The 16,728-nt window shown below is 43.3% G+C and overlaps 1 protein-coding gene across 6 annotated transcripts in view; it reads left to right on the plus strand.

Moving 5' to 3' along the window:
• MATK (megakaryocyte-associated tyrosine kinase) overlaps positions 1-16,728 on the plus strand; it is a 32,617-nt gene that overhangs the window by 8,436 nt on the left and 7,453 nt on the right. For 2 of the 6 annotated variants that reach the window (XM_075776302.1, XM_075776301.1), the window contains 3 exons: positions 9,666-9,806; positions 14,374-14,552; positions 14,747-14,969. The gene's annotated coding sequence lies outside the window, so the exon portion shown is untranslated. Of the gene's footprint in view, positions 1-1,890; positions 3,475-7,904; positions 9,320-9,665; positions 9,807-12,835; positions 12,963-14,373; positions 14,553-14,746; positions 14,970-16,728 lie in introns of those variants that run through there. The other 4 variants (XM_075776299.1, XM_075776298.1, XM_075776300.1 and 1 more) reach the window with 4 other exon arrangements.

Here is a 16,728-nt window from a genome sequence, read left to right on the forward strand (position 1 = left end):
GGGAGCTTTTTGATTATTTATTTTTATGGGTATACTTCTGCTTTGGCATCAAGGATTAATAGATTCATCAGCACCTTGGTCTGTATGGATACATCAATATTTTATTCTACTGAAAAAGTGAGGCTTATCTGCACTGGGTGCAGATTGGTAGCTCTGATAAAGGAGTAGATTTGACAGCTTGAAGAAAAAATGTCAGCTTGTGAAGCTTTGAGAGTGTAGAAAACTTCCTAGCCTGACTGTCGATACAAACTGTGCAGTAACATCTCCAACCCATTCTGTCATTAGCGTTTGATATACTTATTTATGACCTAGTTCATCTTTTGTCATGAAGATGACAAAGTGGAGTTATAACAAGAAGTAAAATAAAAAGGGAAATACAGTGTAGGCGTTTGTCCTGACCCAAAGGATGTACTGGTAGGGGCAAAATCAAATTACTGCCAAGTGCAGGATAGGATGTTTGGAGAAGGAAGGAGTCCTGTGAGCTGCCGAGGAGCTCGAGTCAGATACAGACACACATGTGCTTGAGCAGAAAATACTGATAATCCATGCTAGACACTCCATGGTAACAGAAGCGATGAGCCGTTCTGCAGAGGACAGAGGGAGGACACGACCATGCTCCAACCTCCCATAATATACAAGTTTCTCAATTAGAAGCCCTCCTTGCCCACAGTAGCAGCTTTTTTGCTGGTCCATGTTTAATACCGGTGATAGCAAGTCTGTAGACCTGATGACCTAAACATAACTGCCTTCTTTTATTCTTACTCCAAACCAAGATTGTCAGTAAGCAGTTTAAGTTAGAAATGTTACAGCTTTTAATTGTTTGAAATGCTGGATATACCTGCTGTAGTATAGATGAGGATGAGAATTATGGGGGCCACCAGATTAGGTCTTGGAATAAACTGCATGGTTCATACAGGAGAAATCCCTTCTGATGCTGAAGGCTGAGCAACTCCCATAGTTTTCATGGACCGTCAGGAAAACAGAATTGTATGTATTTTTTTCCTCAGAATACCTGTATCATTTGCAGCTCTGTAATAAGTATGATAATAATTGGATCTTAATTTCCTGGCTGTAGGAGGTGCTTGGATCCAGTGCGCAATTGGGTCTATGCATTAATGTCGGTTAGAACTGCAGTGAAATTTGAAATGAATCAATTGGAGATGAAGAGTTGGGGTTTTTTTCGGGTTGGTTGTATGGTAAAATTCCTCTCTTGTGTGAGGAGATGTTTTCTGCCAGATTATAGCAGATTATACTGGTAATACAGTGTGGCAGGAGTAACGCAGTGTGTTTTTAAACTTGGCAGCGTGAAGTGTGGGTCAGTATGTTCACTGTCTGAAAAAAAAAATAAAGATGATCAGTGAGGTGATGTAATCTAATGTTATGTAGGGCAGAACTTGAGGAGTTATAGGAAGATTGTGCGTGACTGAATAAATAGTTAATGTACAGAAGTTAAACTTGGGGGGAAAACTGTCCTAGCTTTTCCACAATATAAGGCCCTGTGCTGGCTATCACTACTGAGGAGCAAAATTTTGGAGATAGTGCTGAGCAGTACCTTTTCAAATCTTAGACATTAAGAACAAAAATAGAGGACAGAAAACATTATGCTGCTGGTTTGTATAATGACAGTGGTTTGCCTGCGCTTGTGATGCTGGTGGCATGCCGTTCTCTGTTCCTCTCGTTTTGGAGAGGACGTGGTAGGACTTGGAAGGGGCCTGAGGCCGGTAACAGAGATGATCAAAAGCAGAGCATCGCTTCCATAGCAAGAATGACTGAGCGGGCTGGGACTCCTCAGCCTGGGAGAGATGATTTAAAGCAGATACGAGATGTTTACAGAATCTGAAGTGGCATGAAGCAGCTGGATAGGAACTGACTGTTCACAGTCTCTTCCAGTACTACGCGAGCTCAGGTTTGCAAGCGCAGCTGTGAGGAGCATCAAAGCAAACCAACGGAGGTGATGGTCCTTGCAATAGGCGGTAGATCTGTGGGAGTCTTGTTCAAGGATGCTGTGGCTGCAGAAAGGTAAAAGGGGGGAAAAAGGAGGCTGAGCAAGTATTTGAGAGATGTTTTGAGAGTTGCCAAAGGACAAATTGTGTCAGGCTTGGGATATTCTTGAGGCTGGCGATTGAAGCAGAGGGACTTGCAAGGGAGTATTCTGTACAGCTGCGTTTGCTTACAGGCACCGCTGGAGACAAACAGCTGTGCTGGATAGACCTGAACATGCCTATTGCCAGATAGTACCTTTTGGATAGACTTCACACAGTTGCTTTATCACTACTGCACGACTTTCTTCTCTGCGTGGGTTTATTTTGCTCAAGTTGTCTCTGCCTTCTGTGTAAGCTGGTCTAGACTCCCTCTGTAGGCAACAGCGAGCAATAGCCAGGCTGCGTTACCTTTCGCAGATGCCTAATGCTCTCCGGCCACTGCGAACGGACAGATTTTCTTGATGACTTGTAAGTCCTCTGGCTGGTGGCCAACAGCCGTTCAGGGTGCCGGGGCTTTGGGTTTGATCCGCCACTGGTGCGAAGCCTGCAGCCCCTGGGCAGCTGTCAGGATAACTGAAGGGCTAAAGAACTTGTTGCATGTTGTACTGATGCAAGACCGCCGTTTCATGAGGGGCGTACTTTTTTGCCCTAATACAATGTGTTTCAGTCCTTAATGAGTATCTCGGGGTATTGCCGTTAATGAATCCGCTTTGACTTCCTAGTGAATTTCAGAGAAATGTTTCTAGACTTCAGCATGTTATCTGCTGCTTTTGAACGGTGAGACATGTTTCTTATTTAACAGTGTTCAGATCTAGGTATTTCTAGAGAGTCAAAATAAACAAATCTTACTCTTTTTGGTTTTTTCCCCCTCCATTGCAAGAATATGTTTTGAATATATCAATATCTGTCATACCAGCAAGAACATTGGATTTTGTGTGTTTTAATGAGGTCTTGAATCTTGCTTTAGAAATTTGTAACATACTCTAATTTTGGGGTGACTCAAACTGAGCACCATGTGGAATTGGAACGAGACCTCTCACGGCAATGAATTAAAAGAGTTGTCCAGAGTTGTTGTCAATGGTTCCTGCTTTCCCCTGCGCCTTCAGCTGAGCTCTCCTAGGGTAAGCACAATTAGCCTGCTTCCTGCTCCCCAGTCATGCCCTGCCGATACCATGAAAATGCCATTAGGTATTTTTTCTATAAACAGTCTCATTATCCACTATTGGAAGCAGACATCAAGAAACTAAATCTGTGAATTGTCTGCTGTCTGCCACGTCAGTCAATTAAAAGCAACTATTTTTTTACTATGGTAAAACTTATGAATATTTTTTGTTTTCTGCTGGAATTCTGTATACAGGATAGTTACTGTTATGAACAACAAACATCTGCAAGCAACTGAGAGTGAGCGGTACCACCAACTGTGGCACACTGCCGGGGGTTCCTCCCGCCCGCCAAGCGGGAGTGCTGCTGGAAGCCAGCATCCGTGTCTTCTGTAGGCATATGTTTTATTTCAAAATTCTCGCAGTACGGGTAGCTGGTTCTCAAATAAGACACTTACAAAACCCCTAAGGCCACTGCTTCCTGTTGCCACGGAAGGAGATGAGCTTCCTGCTCAGAATCTCTTGCTGGAGAAGCCTCTCCCTCTACTAAGAGAAAGAGAGTAGTTTCTTCAGTACAAAATGGCTATTGTGAATTGTCCCTTCTTGCTCAAATATCTGTTTCATGTCAGGCATTCAGTTCTCATAAATAGGTTGTATTTAATGCATGTTCTGAAACTGTGGAAATAAGAAACGGGGGAAATTATTTTCGCTTCTTTCTTTTGTATCTTTGTAACTAGAAAACATAACGCTATACTTCATAACAGTGTCTCCAAACAGGATTTGAAGTAACTTGAATATGTAAGCAATATTTTTCCATACCTATTTGAGAGAACATGATGATATGAAATGTGGATTATAAATATTCTTCATTAATTCTGTGAAATTATGCTAGAAACAGTGATATTTCTGTAGCACTGAATTTGAGAAAGCTGAAATGAAACTGTCAAAGAACTAATATTTCACCTTTTTAATGGGTGGTGTAGATTAACTTACTACATTATTGATTTATTTTTTTTTGCGGGGGGAGAGGGTGCAGGGGAGAAGGTTTAAATAGGTACACTGTTTGAAAGGTTCTAAAAATATGTTCCTTGAGCTCCTGGACATGCATGTATATTGAGAAACACAGGATAGTGAGCAGTATATTTATAACTAAAATTGCTGGATAACTTTGTCTTGTTGAGGAAGCAAGAAGTGCTAAAAACTGACTCACATTTTGTTAACCCTTGTTTTTTTTCTTCTGATATTTATTTTAGTAATGAGAAAAGCTTTCTTCTCCAGATAGAATGTAAACATTTTGATGATAAAAGCAGTTTTCTCTGCTTACTGGAATGAATATATGCCGCTTCAAACTTTTCACTTACATAGCTTTGTATTTCTTCACCTGAATTCTTACAATTTTTATTTTTTTTAAGATAACTTCCTTCTATTTTAAGAAGAAATTTTTACCAATGTGCTGAACATCTCTTTCCTAACTTAATTTATATGAAAGTTTGGGAATACTTTTTCTGGGGTGCCTTCTGCCCTGCAACTGGTTATTGGTATGTCCATTAATGCCTGGGGTCGGGGCAGCAGCCCCATGGAGGAGGATGTGGAACCCACCCAACTGCAAATTCCCCTCTGAGAAACACAGCTTGAGAGGGGATTTTTCCCCCTTACCTGTGTTACTTTCTCAGTTTGCCACCTGAACCACAGCTTGCTTGCTACGGTGGAAGAAAAGAGAGATCTGTTACTGACAGCGATGTTTGCTGAATTACCACATCTAAAACTCCTACAGATTTTCTCAGAAGCAAGCATGTGATATGCCTGTAACTGCCTGGCCTCTTTGAACTTCTGTCTACGTTAGTTATGATTCTTAGTCAGTGCCTTACTGAAAACCTAAATGACAAATGAGTTGGGGCAAAACTGTCCTTAGTGCCTCATATTTTATGAGGTGACGTGCATCTGACCAAGTGCATGTGCCTACAATGTTGTCAGGTGTATCTAAACCAGCTAAGTTAGGGATGCTCTACCGTCAACAAAAAGCTAAGCACGTAGATAACGTTTGTAAGTCTTCCAGCCAAGACTGGACTGATTGCATGAGAAGCCTAAAATGAGTAGGTTGTGTGCGAGCGCTGACGGTAGTGCGAGGCATAAAGGAGAAATTCATCAAACTGTTAGTGCTTGCGAGCTTTTTATATGTTGAAGTTTGAATGTGACTCCAAAGGGAGGTTTTTTGGGTCTAATCTGGGTGTTTCAGGAAATTTTCCATTTATTTTTAGAGGACATTTAGTAGAAAAACAGTACCATCACTGAAAGAGAAATGAATGTATTGTCCTGTTTGATGGCAGACTTACCGGGAGCGCTTAAAATGACAAAAGCACCAAAAGAAAGACGTTGTTCAGAAGACAGGAAACCAAGGAAACAGGAGGCCCGAAGGATTCACAACCGGCTTCACTGTGAGCTCTGTGGTGTCTCTCGCACACGAGCAGGTGCGTGTGCGGCACGTATCTGGGGAGCCGTCGGAAGGTGGGATGGGTTTGTAGAGTTATGAACATGACAGAGCTTGCTTGTGTTCTAGAAGTGCGTACAGCAAGTAAAAGATCTTTCCAACCCGTTTCTGAAAGAAAAGTTGTGATAGAAATATATCCTTTAAGTCAGTTCACCACAGTGAACGAGTTCTTGGGATAACCAGATGTGATCCGAGCAGAATCTGTTGCTCGGCTTTACCAAATGTCCCTTCTCTGAAATCATGGGCTATGCTGAGAAACCTAAGCATTTAAGAAATTATTTATATAACGTTTTTCTCTAAACTCATGTTGAAGTTATGTTACAGTTAACAGGGAAATAATAATTTCAAAAAAACCCTGACTACCGCAACATAGCAGAATGAAATCTCGAGTGTATCTCTTGAAGTATTCCTGAGAATTATTCCACAACTGAACTTGGTGTTGACTGTTCAAGCCGATATCTCTAAAAACCTTTTGCTCCAAGTGTTTGGTTATCTTTGGACATAGTCCTTTATCTAAGTTATGGCTTCAAAAATAGCTGACCACAAGAATTGTCAAGTTTTTTGTTTGGCCTGGGCAGAAGGTTGCGTACTTCCAAGAGATTCTTGTGTGGTCATTGGGTTCTTTTCTAATGTCCGCTTTCATACCAGAGCAGTGCTGGTAGTTACTGCTCGCTTTTAAAGAAGCTGATACAAGTCCATCTTGTTTGATCAGCTATGCATCTGAAGTTGGTCTGCACTGTTCTCTGTGGTTTGTTGAGCCTAGAAACTATTGCATGAAGAGAAGGTTAGAAGAAGCCGAGTTCTGAGAACTGCTCGCAGAGAAGGGATGCTGAGGATGAAGAGGAGGAGGAGCTGTGAGCTATAACCTGTTCAGAAATGTTCTGCAATATTGATGGCACCAGTGTCCGGTGTGTTCGTCGTAGAGATGTTCATGTCAGCTTGTGATAAAAAGCTTAAAATCTTTCAGCTCTAACCATAGTTTTGCAGTTGATATAATAACCATCATCAAAGAAATGATTACAGTTAAATTTGTGTTTGCAGAGCACAAAGATTCTAGGAGAGTCTCAAATTGCCTTTTCTTTTGAAAGATTTCTTACTGTTGGAAAGATTTCTTACTGTATAAAAGCAGACATTAGAAAAGAACCCAATGACCACACAAGAATCTCTTAGAAGTACGCAATCTTCTGCCCAGGCCAAACAAAAAACTTCTTCTTACTGTTGGAAGAATTTCCCTGGCTTTGCAGTGATTGTATCTTCAGAGAGTAACTTTTTATTGTTACCTGTTGGACATTGCGGCAGTCTGAATGCGAGACAGTCAAGCAGAAGCTTTTGCTTAATAAAGCAAAACTTTTAGCATAGGGATTGGTTCTGTGTTGCATTAGAGGTGCAAATCTCAGTAATAAATTTAATCTACTACTGTCAGCTGCTCTAATAATTGCTGTAATGACAAGGAATAGAACAAATTGGGGAAGATTTTATGGTGACAAACAACTGACAATAGTATGAAGTGTTTTTAACTTTAATGCTCTTAAGGATGTCTTCCTAAATAGTAAGGAATTGGGCTACTAATCCAGTTTTATTCATTCATAGACTCAGAAAAATACAGGGAACGAGCAACAAGCTTGTGGAAGAGAAGGTGATGAAACCAGAAGCAGAGCTACAACTATCTCTGAAAATATACCTGGAGGGCTGCTGGATGTACAACCTGTTTTCCATGACCACGTTTATGTTTTGTCACAAGATAAATTGCTATGTGAAGCCTTTGATTTCAGACATACTAATCATGATTTTTAACATATTTTCAACAATACTTGATCTAGCTATTGAACTTACTCCACACTGTTTTATTTCATCCCTAATTACCTCACTCTGATTTTTCAAAATACATTTATGGGCTTACATGCAAGGTTTTGCATTAGTCTGGCTTTTTTTTTTTGTGGGTAAATACTGTTTTCAATGCTGTTCAAGGTGGTGAAACATTTAGATTGTTTCCATTGTTGTTATTTCATGAATTCCTGAAAATGTTGCTTTGCTTTTAGGCATTAAATTGTACATTAAGATTTGAAATCTAAATTAAATCTTCAGGTATAGCATTTCCAGTGAGATCAGGTTTTGTTCTTCCCATTCTCACTATAAGCAAAAGCAAATAAAAAGGGAAAAAAAAAAAGCAAAAAAAAAAGCAAGTGTAAGAATTATTTATGCCTAGAAAAAGCCCATGATGACACGGGCAGGTGATTGAATACCAGGGAGTAGGTGGGTGCTGCAGGAAGTGGCAAAGATCTTCAAGGGAACGTACTTGGGTGCACTATGGACTCAAAAAAAAAAAACTGCTGCAGAAACTCTTTCCTAGAAGATGATTGCTATTTCTTATGAGCTTTAAAATGAAGTCATATCCATTATGATGACAAATACTGTCTTGTCACTGCATGGGAATGAATCATGTTCTAGTTCAATTTCTACGGCGGGTTTTCAGTTGCGTCTTTCTAGAGGCCTTTGCAGCTTAAATGGATGTTGCATTTCCTTCCTGCCTTACATAGCATTGCAATGTTGCTGTGAGCTTTTCAAATTACTCAGTGGGTTGGCAAAATTTTAATAAGGAATAAGTACATGCATCTGGTGAGAGTATGTTCTGGTGAGAAGTTCCTAAAAGCAAAATGGTTGTTACTGTCGTGGGTAGTTATCCTCAACGTGTTTTATGTCTTCGACTGGAAACGGTGAAGGAAAAATTATCGGATTTAATAACCGCTCTGAGTGCGGTTTCAATGGTTTGGTCTTTAGCAGTCACAGAGTAGTGCTAGAATCCTACCACCAAAAAAAATACAGGATAGGAGATGGGGGAAAAAGGTTCCTCTACTCTTGCATAGGCCTATAGAATTGCAGTAGGTGAGGGATGGAAAAATGCCAGTGAATAACAGAAACATCCATGAAAACCCCCAAAGACTTAGTCTAAATGACAGAAGTGATATATTCTGCTCATCTGTGTGCTTTTGAGGAAGAATTCCTTGTATAATTGCTGCAGTTAAGAAGATTACCAGGCAGCTGTAAAATCCTGCGTGGACTCAGTTGTCTCGGATCTTTAACATTTTTAGAAAGAAGCTCTGACCTGAGCAATTCGTTCACTTGACGTTCATCCCTGGAAGCTCAGTTTGTTGTCAAGGGCTTGTTCTGTCTGTGGTGGTGTGCGTCTGCTCTGGGGGTAAAGTAGCAAAGATAATTTTTTCCTTGGCTATTTCTATGATAAAAAATTATGACAGGAGTTGATGTGTTCCTGGTGGCTTTACCAGCCTGTGACAATGCAATCTAGAAACTAATTTCAAAGTGCTAAAAAAAACCCAAGGCAGAGTCCCAAGGATGGGCACGTCTCTAGAGAAACAGCAAGGTTTGGTTAAAGGGAAAGCATGTTTTGTTTGCTTTTTACTTCTAACATGTCACTCTTATCGTCTCCGTAGGCGATAGCACTTTTTGTAGGAAAGACTTTAAGCCTGGCATCAGGCCTGTTAAATCCTGGTGGTGGTTTCTCGAAGGCGTCCTGCTGGGAACGCTGTGGCGGTGGGTACCGCAGCATCGCCCAGGAGCCTCGCTGGAACCTTTGGCGCAGCGGCTCGTGCTGGTGACGTTATTCCTCTCTTGGTTGTTTTCTTATGACAGTGTGTTAAGTGCGACGTTTTGTCTCCTCTGCGCTGCTGAGTCGCTCTGTTAAGATAATGTTGTTCCTCCCAGGAAGGAGAGACCTGTCTACCTTCTGATTGGTAAGCCAAGACTGATACTGGAATTAGGCAGAGATGTATTTCAAGCCCCCAGGCACTCCCGCTTGGCTTTTACAAAGCTCACGTTGCTTTTCTGAACGCTTGCAGTCGTTATTTATAGAGAAGCTTTTAAGGGAAATCTCAAATGCTGTAACTGTGTGCTCGTTCCAGAGAATCTAAAGCTTGATCAGTTTCTCATGTTTTCTTACTTGAGATAAAGCAAAATTCTAGAACTATTCTGTTTTAAAACTTTTTTTAATTCTTTGCCTGCTGAGTTTGCTGTTAAAAACCTGACTGCAATATATTTATGTTTGTGATGTGTTTTATTTCCCATAGCTTGCGTTGTCAGATGAACCTGGACAGCAAGATCCTGTTGGAAAGGTAAGCCAGATGCTTTGGAAACTGTGAGCCATCCGGAGCGCGAAGATGTCCCAGCCCATGCAGAGGTAGAAGAGAAGAACAGCTAACAGCCGTTAAGGAGGACACTTTGGTAAGTGTTCCTGGCAGTGGTATCCTGGAGATCCCCACTGCAATTAACACTTTGAAACCACTGAGAGATGTGGTCTGCATTTTATTTGTTATTATGATATTTCTATCATTAGTAACGCCAGAAATTGTGTTGACGTTGCTCACTTTTTAATAGAGGGAATCATCAAAGTGAGTGAATATTTCAAATGAGGTTGCAGTTGTCTTTACATATAATGCTACTTGTTTTCAATGTTTCTATCTGCCATTGTGTCCTCTGTCACATTTTTTTTTATTGCCTATGTGGAAAACCATAGAACTTATTGTAGCACATAAAATTGTCCAGTGCATAACTCAAGCCCTCTTCCATTCTACGTGCTTAGTTGTTCTTAGTTTGGTACGCAGTAGGAAAGGTCATTTAAATATAACTTCTTCTTTTTCATTGACAGTGAAAATTGCCTGACTCTGCTGTTTCTTTGCAATGAAAGCATTGACTTTCTTGACCAATATCAAATAAGCAAACATTAAAATCCTACAGTTACTCGTGTTAAATATGATAAAAGAGATTTGAGTATGAGACTAAATTAAAATTGCTGTAGCCAGTCTTGTCTGAAACCTCCGTGGCTCGGTGCAGAAGTTTAATTAAGAAGAATTCAGCTTGGACACCGAATTCTTGATTTCTTATTTTCAAAGTAGCTGGCTACCTTTGCTTTAGGTGAGTGTTTGCAATATAAGCTTAATTACTAGGTATGGTGTAGTGGTGGTGATGATCTTCTAAATTTTAAATTCCAGCTCCCATAGTGTGTGTGGGAAGAACTGCAGATTTCTATGTATTTCCTTCATACAGCCGCCTTCATTTCAGTCAGGTTCTTACCATTTTATCTCCTCCTCTTCCTAGCATGTTTTAAAAATGCTAACTTTCAAAGGAAAAAAAAAGAAAGAAAAAAAAAACCCAGGGAACTTGGAATGGGCCCTTCCATCTCTAAAAAATACATTTAATGCATGCAGTAAAAAAAAAAAAGTGAGAGACAGCTAGAAGAGGACAGGGTGAAGGAGGTGGAAAAAAGGACAAAAAAGATGCTGCTGCCTAATAATGATACTGCATGTATAAAATAATGTTCATATGGTTCCATTTTTTATATATAATATATATTTATTTATATATATTTTTATATATTTTTATATAATTTATATATATGTCTGATATGTTACGTTTTTAGTAACTTTTGCTTGAAATAGTGTACTGTAGGTAGTTTTAAATTGTACTATATAATTCCTACAAAAATTGCAGCATTCTATAAGAGTGAAGTTGCCTGTAGCAACAGTTCCTTTCCTTCTGTTACATCTCCTTCCTCTCCCACTCCCTTGCTCTAGAAGAAACTCTTGCTGCAGCAAAGCAGGCAGTCAGATACTATTAAAGGAAAAAAAAGAAAAAAGTGACAGGGCTGCGGCGCTGGACAGACATGCAGCTGCTCGTTCTGGGCAGTTTTGGTGGGTTTGCTAAAGGTGACCAAGCAAATACGTGAAGGCCAGGCTGTAACGTGGCTTCAGCATCGTCCTAGTGGTACCTGGAAAAAGAGTACGATGGAGAAAACCAGTATGGAACTGGTCGCTTTTGTTCTATGTGACGTTGCCCCTTAGCTGGCGGGTCATCGCCAGCTTCAGCTTTGTGAATGTGTTCTTTTCTTCGTTTAAACCGCAGTTTCAAATCACTCTTCACGTTCCTTCAGGCTTTTTGGAGTATTTTGAGCAACAGCTTTTTAGAACTTACTGAAAAAAACATTCTTCCTGTGTTGTTTACTGTAAAATAAAGCTACTTTTTGGGGGGTATAAAGCAGGTTCTGTCTAAATATTCTGGGTTGAGAGAGATATATATACACACACACATAAAAATATATTAAATATATATAATATATATATTAGAGAGAGACATGTCTTTGAAGAGGGATGCATTTCAGCGCTTCCATAGATGTTTAAATAGACGCAGCGCTGTATTTACCTGGTGCAGCGTGTTCCGAACTGAAAGGTGCTCGCGGCTGGCTGGCTCTGCTGGAGCTGCTGCCGTCCTTCTGTACATTCAGTGTTACCATGACCTCACACCGAAGCCTTGGCTCTGATCAGCCTTTTGCCCATACAGTTATCCTCATCTGTTTCTGGTACATTCGGAAAGATTCGGAAGTGCTGAAATATTATGAGGAATTTCTGGACTTTAACCTTAGTCAGATCAAAAGAGGATGAAATAGCGCATCCACTCCAAAAAGCTTCTCTCATTAGAAATTAGGAAGTAAAACCATTAGACACTGCCACAGTCAGGGACGTAGATGCCTGTAAAGACCAAGAACCCAGACGTGGAATGTGCCTCAAAGCTCCAGCCATTCCCTAGGGTGAAACAGCCTTTCAAATGATCCTCTCTCCAAACAACACAACAGTGTTGTTGGGTTGAAATAGAAATCTTTGCTATGAAAAGGGGCATTTAAACTCCGTGATGTTCTCTTTAAACACTGGAGGTTGGATGGCAAAGACCAAGTTAGACATCCTATGCTGTCCTTGGGAGCAGCAGGGAGCGAGCAGCCCCGCTGGACAGCTTGGCTTGCTCGGGGTCGCCGGTTGAGCCCCGGTCAGTTGAGCTGCAGTTTGGGGGTGCCCATTTTTTTCTTTGGCTGCAGAAGGAGCCAGAAGGGACCTGGATGTTTGACTTGAAATGCTAAAAGGAGAGGTAAAAACAATCCCCCCGAGTTGTTGTGGAGGCAAGGTAGGGAAGAGTTCTCTGCTTCTGTGACCTATTGACGTTTTCTGATTCCCTTTTTAAAGGCTTGAAGTGCAGGGTAGGTTCTTCAGGCTGATAAGGCATATTTCTGGTGAATCCCACTGTATTGTCAGTGTGGGCTGAAGGGAGTTGAGTTGGCACAAGAGAGTCCACAGGCTCTGGACTGCTAATGATCCAATTTGTGCTAGGAAAGGAGCTGTATTTACGTGCTGCTGTTCCTGATGAATATCGTTGCCCGTCCTCCAACCTCTGCTTCCTTGGATAACTTTCATCCTGCACCTTACCAGGAATGGCACTGCTCAACAGTTGGTTCTGTAGGACGTTGCGCTTGTGACTGTGAGCCTGACTCTTCCTGACCCACAGGAAGGATGCCGGGAGGAAGGCCGACAAGTGATTAAAGCCTCAGCCTGGGATGTGAGGAAAACGTTTCCCATATGATTGCACGTTCACCCAGTGACTTTTGCAAGTGCTGCAAAATCTTGATGGTTTGGGGAACTGTAGGCTGTTTCAGAGGGAGCTGGGCAGGAGGGTGATTGGGCTGTGCAGAGCAGATACCTGTCTGCTTTGCTGCACCAGAGAAGAGAGGAATGCAGTTTTGAGGATCGAGGCACTGACTGGGTGGTAGATACCCAGATATGTAAAGAGGGAGACCAGCTCCGTCAGAAGCAAGTGGGAGTCTTTTTGCTGGCTACACAGTAGGACAGGAAAGCCAAGGGGAGACCTGATGGATCTCTCCATCCCCCTGAAAGGAGGGTGCGGCCAGGTGGGGGTCAGTCTCTTCTCCCTAGTAACAAGCGATAGGACAAGAAGAAACGGCCTCAAGTTGCACCAGGGGAGGTTTAGACTGGAGATAAGGAAAAATGTCTTCCCCCAAAGGGTTGTCAGTCCCTGGAACAGGCTGCCCAGGGAAGTGGCTGACTCACCAGCCCTGGGGGGGATTTAACAGACATGTCGATGTGGTGCTTGGGGACATGGGTTAGGGGTGGGCTTGGCAGTGTGAGGTTAACCATTGGACTTGATGGTTTTAAAGGTCTTTTCTAAATGTTTCTGTGATTAAGTCTGAGCGAGTTGTGCCCTGTGTGTGGTGCTGAGGTCTTTGGGCCGTGGTCTGTTTAAAACGACAGGATGTGGCAAACCCAAGAAGTACGAAACACCTCTGTTTCCTGCAGAGAGTACTGTGTAGACCCCAGCAGGTCTGATGCTGAGCCCCAGGAGTGTGGCACAGGGTCTGCAAGGATGTACGCTTGTGTTTATTCTCAAGCTTGAACAGACCTGATGTCTATGGGTCTGTCCTTACAAATCCAGAGGATAAGGCAAGGAGTGCTCCTGGGGAAACGCATCCCAAGAATCCTCTGAACAGGCTGGCTCAAATGGCTTGGAGGAGTTGTTTGCTGATGGAAAAATATAACCAGGAGATGAAACTACTGGCTAGTTTGGAATAGTTTTCTTCTACATTGCTTTTACCCTTGAATTGCCAGTATTTTTTTGAAGGCTTAAACAAGATTTTATTAAAAACAAAACAAAAAAGTACACACACAAAAAACCCAAGACCCTTCAATGAAGTACAGTGTTTGCCTGAAACTGCATTTTCTTCTTTTTCACCATTTTACTCACAATGTGGGAAATGTTGAACGTTTGTGTGAAACTGGTCTCCAGTTTTTTGGCTGGGATGACGAGCTGCGGAGGCGATTATTGCCTCCCCACCAGTTGCGGATGCTGGAGGATACAGATAAGCCACTGCCATTTGACAGTGATGTTCATTTAAAGGTCTCTCTGTAATTGCCCGTTCCAGCCTGTGATGCATCTGTGTTTTCATCCCCTACAGAGCAGCGAGGCATGGCCGTGCTCTTGGATCGACCTCTCCCAAGTCTCCCAGAAGTCGGTGCTGAGCCAGGATCCCTGGGCCCACCACATCTCCTCCTGCGTCTCGGCCTCCTTGGAGAGCTGCTGCCGCTGTGGACATCTGCTCCCCGGGCAGCTGCTCTGGCTGTGGCAATCGAGGCGGTAATGGCAAATCTCCCTATTTGCATAGTGGATCATTAATTTTCTGTGAGTGCGACACAGTGCTGCAGGATATAGGATCTGATGATCTCCAGTTCATTTCTAGCAAGGGCGTGTACTTGTGCCCTCGAAGGGTAAAAGTTGATTTAAGTGTTGTCAAATAATGAGTCATCTCTGATTAATGTTTGACTGTGCAGGCGGCAGGCACTAGGACCTCTGAGACGCTGCATCTGCAGCCCTTACCAGAAGAGAAATCAGGAAATAACGCAGTTGCTCTTTCTGGGAGTATGCCCTTGAAAATAAAGCTTTGCTGCTCCATATGAAAGAGAATTTACTCTCCAGGAATCTGAGTCCGGGCTTAACTGCGAGCTACCCTGAGACGTCGTTGCCCCCGAGGCCCTGCATGGACGTTGCTGGGAGGTAAGGGCACGTGTCTGTCGGCGTTGCTGAGAGCAGGTGACGAGTTGTTGTGTCCGCTCTGTCAGTGCGGAGGGATGGACGTGGTGGTGTAGTGTCGAGCGCGTTCTGGTCAGTGGGGAAAACGGCCGGGAGTCACCTGTTTTTCAGCGAAAGAGCTGTACTTGCCGTTTGTCTGAGTGACCCTTAGTGCTTGTAAAAAAAAAAAAAAAAAAAAAGTTCTTCCAGCTTGAGTTTCAAAGGTGCATGCACAAGGCATCTGGCTTCTGTACTTCTCATCCTCATTGCAAATACTTGGGTTAACCAACTTAAAAAAGGCGTAGAACAGCTCTAAAACAAAGAGGGGGGCAAGTATCTCCCCCCAGGCTTTCTGCCCATGCATCCTGCTTGTAGGCACGTTCATTGCAGTGGTGGGAATCGGATGGACCGAACATCTCCAAGAACAAACGGTTGCTTTAGGACAAGGCATGTGAGTGGCACCAAGAGAACGGTGATTCACTGCCGTTACCCGCTGGTGGCTGGGTGGAGGCGCTGGCCGGTCTCCAGGCTCTGCCAGCTGCAGGTATCCGTGTGCGGGTGCGTGTCCGGCACCCCGAGCCCTGGTGCCAGCTGGGCAGGAGAGAAGCCTTGGGTGCTCGGAGCGGAGGATCCATCCTTTCCAAGCACAGCCCGCTGTCTGCACACAGGGGCAGGACCGAGCAAACAGTTGCTGCTTTTCACCAGAAGTTGCTGTCCCAGAGCAGCAGAAAACGAAGGACCAACTGTGAGAGCCGCTCTCATCCTTCCCGGCTCAGCCCCTCCTTGTACCCGGCTGTAGCACGGTGAGGGGTATGGAGTGGACCCTGTCCTTAAGCTCTGTGCCCATGAGGTCCTCACCCATCCTGGAAGTGAGCTGAGCTGCACGCAGTCACCTCAGACTTTGGCTGTGCCGGCTGGGGAACAGGCACAGAGCAGCTGCCTTTGCATCTCTAAGTCCACCGAGGTAAATACGTCTGGCACGGATGGGCTGTAGGACGAGAGGATGTCTGTGCGAGCTAACGATGGCTTCTGGAACAGATTAATCTGCTGCCTGCTAATATTAACCTTGCAACAACTGCAATTGTCCCTTTGTTGTTGTTCTAGCTGGGGACTGACACAGTGAGTCCTCAGATCCCTGCCGTCATGGAGGCAGGCTAGGGTTTACCACAGAGGAGTGACCATGACTCACCCTCCAAAAGAGGAATAGAGCAAAGACTGTCATCTCTGCTCCAAGGAGCTCAGTGAGCGCCCACACCTCTCCCAGCCCAGCAGAGCCAGGGAAACATCGTCCTGCTCTGGCTAGAAATCTCCAAGCGTGGGATTTCCCAAGCACAGCGCAGTCAGCCCAGGCTCTCGTGTTCACTGAGCACCAAGAAAACCAGTGCATGAGTGAAATCACCTCTCCCCTTCCTCAGATGTTTCTCTTTTCTGGAAGCTGATGCTTCCCTGGCTGTTTTGAGGTCTTGGAAACAGAGGTGAGCACCAAGCTGCTGGGATGGCTTCGCACTGTCTAGTTCTCTGGTATGAAGGAGCGAGGCGGACACGAAGCAGCCTCATGTATGTGGGATGTGGGTCTCATCGGATGGCATCTTTGGCAAAGCTGAAGAGTGTGAGCTGTGAGCACTGAGAAATCCCACCTTCCTTTAGAAAAGGAAAGAAAGCATCTGCTGTGCAGTGAGAGAGAGAAATTTCAACTGCAAAATGGATCTGGAGGAAGGGGGCTAAAATCAGAGCAAAACAGAGA

Source organism: Balearica regulorum, chromosome 26 (assembly GCF_011004875.1).
Source record: "Balearica regulorum gibbericeps isolate bBalReg1 chromosome 26, bBalReg1.pri, whole genome shotgun sequence".
NCBI lineage: Eukaryota > Metazoa > Chordata > Aves > Gruiformes > Gruidae > Balearica > Balearica regulorum.